This window comes from Saccostrea echinata, unplaced genomic scaffold (genome assembly GCF_033153115.1).
Source record: "Saccostrea echinata isolate AGI-Se365-2 ecotype Australia unplaced genomic scaffold, CSIRO_AGI_Sech_v1 ptg000025l, whole genome shotgun sequence".
Lineage (NCBI taxonomy): Eukaryota > Metazoa > Mollusca > Bivalvia > Ostreida > Ostreidae > Saccostrea > Saccostrea echinata.
Window position 1 is genome coordinate 26632035 of NW_026889774.1, and position 7770 is coordinate 26639804.

Here is a 7770-nt window from a genome sequence, read left to right on the forward strand (position 1 = left end):
AGTCTCAAAAAATCTTTTTTTTTTTTCCTATAGAGTATTTTTTGTGGAGGGATTTTTTCCCGCAGAAAAGTTTTGCTCGTCATCATTTCATATCTTTCAATAATTAGAACTTTGCTGTAAATACTAAGATATAAAGTGAACCTGATATTTATACATTTTAAGCGATAGGATTTTTCACCTCTTTCTCGTCCATCTTCTTCTAGAGAACACGCACATTAATACATCAAGTAACTGTATAAATGTTTGCTTCTCAAATTACATTGAGGTCATACGCAACTTACAATATACCTTGCCCACTGATAATTTTTTGGAGGTGGGTGTGTTGTACATCCTTACTTTAAAATCATAGTACATGTACCATAGATATTCTTAAACCAAAAAAAAAAAAAATCAGCGTACAATGCCAAGGGTTTTGAACATATTTCATTTGTTGAAAATGTTTGACTTTTTCAAAGAAAAATTAAAAGAAAAGAAAATAGATATTATATAGTTTTAGCTGGCATTTCCTCAAACTTCTATGCAGATGAGATGTACAGCATTGCCAGACATCATGAAAACAATCTTCAATTATCGACTCATAATTTATACAGGAACAAGAAAAAAAAAGTTCAAAAATACAGTGCTTATGTCGTTTTAATTGCATTAAAAATGTTACTTATTACATTCAGTATAACATGTGCGCATGTAATAAAACAAGAAGCATTACCTTTCCATAACAGACTTTACAAAGAAGTCTATCGAGAAATAAACCAACAAAGGCCAACATTTCCCGGATATTTCAGATAAAATAAACCGCACACGATCACATAGGGATACTCTCAATACATATATCTTACAGTCTTAAAAATAAACCGCAGCAAAAATAATTATGAAATTTAAAATAATCAAAAATGGAGGTTTATTTTCATGAGCAGCTTACTAATCTATACATCTAAATAAATTCTAAAAAAAAAAAAAAAACAGTAAGTATTGTTGTTTTATTATCAACTATTTTTGTGTCTTTTACCGATTTGAATGACTAAAACTAGAATTAGCTGGTCGATTGAAGGGAGCAAGGGAAATAGCTATTTTTTATACAGCTTCACTGTCATACATAAATTACATGAGATAAATTACTGTATTTAATATGATATAATAAATTATGAATTATTTCAGGTGGTAATACATTTGGTACAGTGTATTCATAGTACAATGTGTTCATAATGATCTTTTATTTGACTCTGGTCAATTGATAGATATTTACGGATGCGGATTTAACTTGATAATTTCGAGCCAAAGCAATTCCTCGAATCTATTTTACTGGCTTATTTTCAAGGAAGACTTTTTTTTTTCAAGTGTTTGAATAAAAAAAAATAGAACTTACCATCAAGATTTTATGGATTCATTCATTTGCTCTCTTTTTTAGATTTTTTGTTTTTGTTTTTTTTTTTTCGACTTGCATTTATGATTTACTTACCAGACCGTCTTCCGAATAAAGCTGAAATAAATAAATAAATAAATAAGTAAATAAATAAATAAATAAATAAAAATAGAGAATGAGACTTCGTAAAATTGTGATAAAGACGTGAAATAAGATGAATTAAATTGCCTTTTCTGTTCAAAAATAGTTTTCATAATAAATCAAACTGGGTTGATTACGCAGATAACAGCCCCCCACCCCACCCCACCCCCTCCTCCATCAACACACTTTTACTTTTACTCAATATGCTGATATGTCATTATATAGATAATTAATAATAAATAATCACTTATTGTGCTCATAAAAAAGAGTTTTGTAGAAAAGTCCGCAAGTTCATTGACTACAAACTATTTTGATAAAAGGTGAAATCTTTGGAAAATTGATATATCATTCTTTTTTTTAAATAATGTATACATGTTTATTCAATCATGTCTGTTATCAACCCCTCAAATAATGATGCCTTCAGTTATTGGATTTAAGAAATCAGAATTAATCTGAAATTCAACTTCGAATACTTACAATTCCATGTTCTTGAAATTGAGGAGAAAATGGCACCTAAAAATTAAAAATTAAAATTAGATTAAAAATTAAAAGATAATAAATTGCCTATACAAACTCGGACTTTACTATCTACATTTTACTTCTGATAGTATACTACGTGGCAATCTGGTACTTTTGATTCCCAAACAAGTAAAAAAGTACAGGTCTCATGTGTTGTACACGAGGACTATTTTCTGTTTGTTTTGATTTTTTGTTTTCTTTTTAATGTTTGAAATGACAATCTCTTTTACAACACTGTATCCAGCTAGTAACCCATCCAAGATAGCTTCAACAGAAGCGTCATATATTGACAGCAAAAGCTGTGCATGTAGTTTTGTGATTTACCTCCCCCCACCCCCCCCCCACCCCCAACATCCATGTATATCTTATGTCAGAATATGTATTGTGATGCATTCAATAAGTTTAACACCACCCCATCCCTTCCCCATTTCAATAAAAAAATGGGAAAGGTCAAGTAAACGTGTATATTTGTAAAGTAGGATCCGCTTATAAATTTGATAGAGAGAAACTTAAAACATAGATCGAGGATGTGAAAATTTGCATACACCTGACCAAATATATGTGAATTAACAAACTTATTTTTTTTTTTTTTTTTGCATACAGTTTTTTTTTCATTGCAGTATATAAAAAAAGACATTGGAGAACTTAAATTAAATAATCTATATAAAACCTTTTCTTATAACCTTAAGTGAAATATATGTCTACAAGACAAATAATTGTAAATAAGAATTATTCTTAAAGAAATAATTTATTTAGCACCTGCATTTATAAAAAAAAAAACCAAATATTTAAATTTTCAATTTAATTAAATTCTTATTTAAATAAATGGTTCTTACCCGACTCAGGAAGAAGGGCGATGCAAATCACCAAGATAAGTAAAAATTTTAGCCCCCCTGGAAAAAAAAAATATCCAACGAATATCAGAAATCAGAAGCAAGCTATATCCTTCACATGTAATAAATTATTTTTCACTCATAAATAATACGGTAATATATGCATCCCCGGTTCAAAATAAATATGTCCAAAAACATCATAAATGAAAACGAGCTTGTTATATGTAGAAATCAAATCACTTAAAGGCGTCACAATGCTTAAACAAATTAGAATTTTTCTTCAGAAAAAAAAAGAATACAAAAATAAATTTAAAACAATCGAATTTATAATTTTCTATGATTTTTATGATTTTTTTAATGATTTTTTTGTTCTTTTATAGAAAAAAAAGATAACGATAATAACCCATAGCCCTGCTCTTTGAGGTTCCTAGGCTGGAGCTTTATGGGACTTTGAGTGGGTCCCGTTTTTATAGTAGATTTTCGGAATAACAGAGTTTTATTTTTATAGATAGATAATGCATAGAAAATATTGAATCAAGGCATTATAACTTTAGTGTATTGGACAGTTGTTTATAAGGCTTATTTGTTCAACACTTTATAAAACGGATAAGATTTAACTTTAATGCAGACTTTTAACTTAAATTGGAATGTTCTCGTGTGATTTTGAATATGAAAAAGTTGCTTTAGTATTGTGAGGAATTTTATCTTCTTAAAGACCTTCCCTTCTCGGCTTCAAGAACACTCTGTAATGACAGTGTGCATTAGAAAGTCTGATGACGTCATCACTACTTGTCATTTTGTGATGCCATCAAACTGGTCGAGACCTTACGAGTTTATAGATGAGCATTGTTCTTTCTCAATTTTACGAAGTTGTATAAGAAAAGCAGTATTTTGTGAAATGTAAAGATATAATTTTAACACAAAAACTGCATCCTTTCAAATAAAACAAATTATCAAGTTCATTATTATTTTGCAAAAAAAAAAAAAAAAAAAAAAAAATAATAATAATAATAATAATAAAAAAGGAAACTCAGAAGTATTTAAGTGCACATTTATATGTTATTAGCTCTCTTCATCTTAATCGGGAGTATTTTAAAAAATGTGTACCCCGGTCTTGCAACTAGCACCCACTTTAATCCCTGATTTCGGCCTGAGAGCAGTTTTAAAACTATGGTTGTTTCAAACTTTGATACATATGGTCGTAAACAGTTTACGTTCTTAGAATATCAAGTATTTTGTCTAGAAATATATTTAACATGCACGAGTCAAAATCTGACTACTCCGGATCGAGATAACATACACTGTAGACCAAAATGGCAGGAGTCGTGATATCTGCCGCTCCATGTTCTTTAATCAGGGACGCGCTAAATGGAAGAAGGTGAATGGCAGAAGGGGCAGAAGCACACATCCACTGCTTGAATTTTTAGATAATTTTACGTACAAAATTAGAATGAGACAATTAGTGCTTTAGCAGTGTGTCACCCCACTTTTGCTATTGCCCCTCTGTTAAAATCGATACTTCTGGCCTTGATAAAATCCGTGCAACTTTTATGATTATTGTCTGAGAATCGCTCTGACCTATACCTCTATCTTTTTCTTAATATTTGTAAAAATAGGGATGATTTCTTTTACAGAGTGCACTAGGAATTAAGACTCTTATGGGATAGTGAAAAAAAATACCAACAGAATAACAATGGTTATTATACTTTAAAAGGGCTTTAAAATATTTAATTAAATGCTATTAAGGCCACTAATCTGATTTTAGTACTATTTTTATCTTATATATACATGTATATATATGTGGAGCAGAAAAATCCTTCATTAACCAAACAGAAGACTTCAATTTTGAAGGTCTACCTAAATTAAAAACATCTAATATATACATGATAATTGAAATCGGGATGGTGAATTTTGTGCAGAAAGCAAGTTAAGAGGTCACGTGCAAAAAGTTTATTTTCACTCCATATAATGCTAAGAGAAGCGGGGCTTAGTATACAATTGTCCCAAAGACCTAACAAAAACGTGATCGAGGTTAATCGCATTGTTTACAAAAGATATATAAAAGCGTATTGAAATCTTATAAGTCTCAGGCCAAACTATTAAGGTTAATACCTTGTGTATTCCAATCCCGACCTCTTTACAGCGTGTTCTTTCACCTGGCATATTTAATAAGATAATTGTGTTAAGGTCATCCAATAAAAATAATCCTCTGGAAATTTATCACATAAAACTTTACTGTTCCTTTGTGGCCAAAGCAATATACGGTATCATTGTGACGCATGCGCAAATTCCGATAACAGCTTCCTTTTAAGACAAGAGGCCCAAGGGCCTTAACGGTCACCTGAGTACAACAATTTAGAGGATCCATCAACTGATAAATGAAGCTTTGTTGCCCAATAGCAAGAAAAATAGTACGATTCTGATCAACAAAATAATTGGTCTAGTATCTTCCTATCTGTTCCCCATTTATCACTATTACCATGCAGACTTTTAACAAAATGTCTATATTATTACCTCTCACATTGGCCTCACTTGGCTTTTGAAGAACATTTAAGAATATGTTATTTTTGTTTCATTTTTTCCAAGTCTACCTGATTATAAAAACTATGAAAGTACTTTTTGTATTATATAATAAATGTTCTTGCATAATTCTCTTAATCTATTAACCTTTCAAATACATTATCTACAGTGATTAATTATCAAAAGTGAATGGAAAGGGGAATAACTTCACTCAACAGAATACAAATTAATAGAGCCCTGGCCAGGGCCAGAACACTTGACTAGATGGTCCAGATGTTCAAAATTCTGGTAAAAATACCCTTGCTTATTAAAACTATTACTCTGTTTGTTTCCATTATGCCCAGGAGCAGAGGAGATTTTTGAAGAAAAAATGCATTTTCACTATTTAACACAGCCCTACCCTAACACCAGAACCCATGACCTTGGGTCATGAAAATTTACAAATTTGGAAGAGATACCCTCATCATCATAACTATGCAATTAGTTGAAGATTTTCAAAGAATTCACACATTTTCAGTATAAAATCAAATAGAGCCCCCCTCCCCTCCCTCAGTGAAACAACAGAACCACTGGGACCACAAGTTTAAAAAATTTTGTAAAAGCATCCTTGCTCATCATAACTATGCACTTGTTTCTTTGCTTTATAACCAGGAGTAGAAAAAAATATTTTGAAAGAAATTATGAATTTTCACTATATAATCAATAGAGCCCCCCCCCCATTCTTCAGAACCCCTGACCCAGGGGCCATGAAATTCACAACTTTGAAAGAGGCAGCTATGCTCATAATAAAATATATACTTAGTTAATTTATATAATACCCATGAGCAGAGAAGATGATTTTCAAAGATATAAAGCATTTTCACTATATCATCAATAGAGTCCCACCCTAACACCAGAACCCCTGATTCAGGGGCCATGAAATTCACAATTTTGAAAGAGGCAGCTATGCTCATCATAAATATGTACTTAGTTAGTTTATTTCGTACCAATGAGCAGAGAAGAAGATTTTCAAAGATATAATGCATTTTCACTATATAATCAATAGAGTCCCCCCCCCCAACACCAGAACCCCTAACCCAGGGACCATGAAATTCACAATTCTGAAAGAGGCAGCTATGCTCATCATAACTATGTACTTAGTTAGTTTATTTCATACCCAGGAGCAGAGAAGAAGATTTTCAAAGATTAAATGTATTTTCACTATATAATCAATAGAGCCCCGCCCTAACGCCAGAACCCCTGACCCAGGGGTCATGAAATTCACAATTTTGGAAGAGACAGCTATGCACATCATAAATATGTACTTAGTTAATTTATTTAATACCCAGGGGCAGAGAAGAAGATTTTCAAAGATATAATGCATTTTCACTATATAATCAATAGAGCCCCACCCTAACACCACAACCCCTGACCCAGGGGCCATGAAATTCACAATTTTGGAAGAGGCAGCCATGCTCATTAAAACTATGTACTTAGTTAGTTTATTTCATACCCAGCAGCAGAGGAGAAGATTTTCAAAGATATAAGGCATTTCACTATATAATCAATAGAACCCCCCCCCCCCCAACACCAGAACCCCTGACCCAGGGACCATGAAATTCACAATTTTGGAGGAGGCAGCCATGCTCATTATAACTATGTACTTAGTTAGTTTCTTTAATACCCGCAGAGAAGAAGATTTTCAAAGAAATAATGCACTTTCACTATATGATCTATATAGCCCCACCCTAGCACCAGAACCCCTGACCCTGGGGCCATGAATTTCACAATTCTGGTAGAGGGCTCAATGCTTATTACAATCATGCCAACAGTTTGACTGCTTGATGTCCAGGAGTAAAGAAGAAGATTTTTAAAGATTGCATTAATTTGAGTGGTTTTAGCCCCACCCCTCATGCCCCAGGGGGGCAGGGACCATGAAATTCACAATTTTTGTTCCCCTTTAGACATAGATGCCATATGCTAAAATTGGCCGAAATTGGTTCAGCGGTTTCAGAGAAGAAGCTGAAAATGTTCAAATGTTAACACACGACGGACGACGCACGACGACGGACGAAAACAGATAGCAATAGGTCACCTGAGTGACTCAGGTGACCTAATAATGGACGGGTGTATTAAAATTCTTATATTTTATTCAGCACTATGACTTGTTATTACATGTACATATTTTTTAATACACAGTGATATACACAAAGAGTAAATGTTTTGATTTATTTCATACGTTTTCCTGTTTCTTGGAGATTTTTGATAGGAATATTCTTGACTATTTTATTAGCATAAAGCATTTTATTGTTTCATTTGAAGGAAAAAGAAAATCAATGCAAGAAGTAAGAACGAATATTTTCTAAAACATCTTATGAGAAAATGGTGTAAACCGTATGAAAAAAAAAAATCATCGTA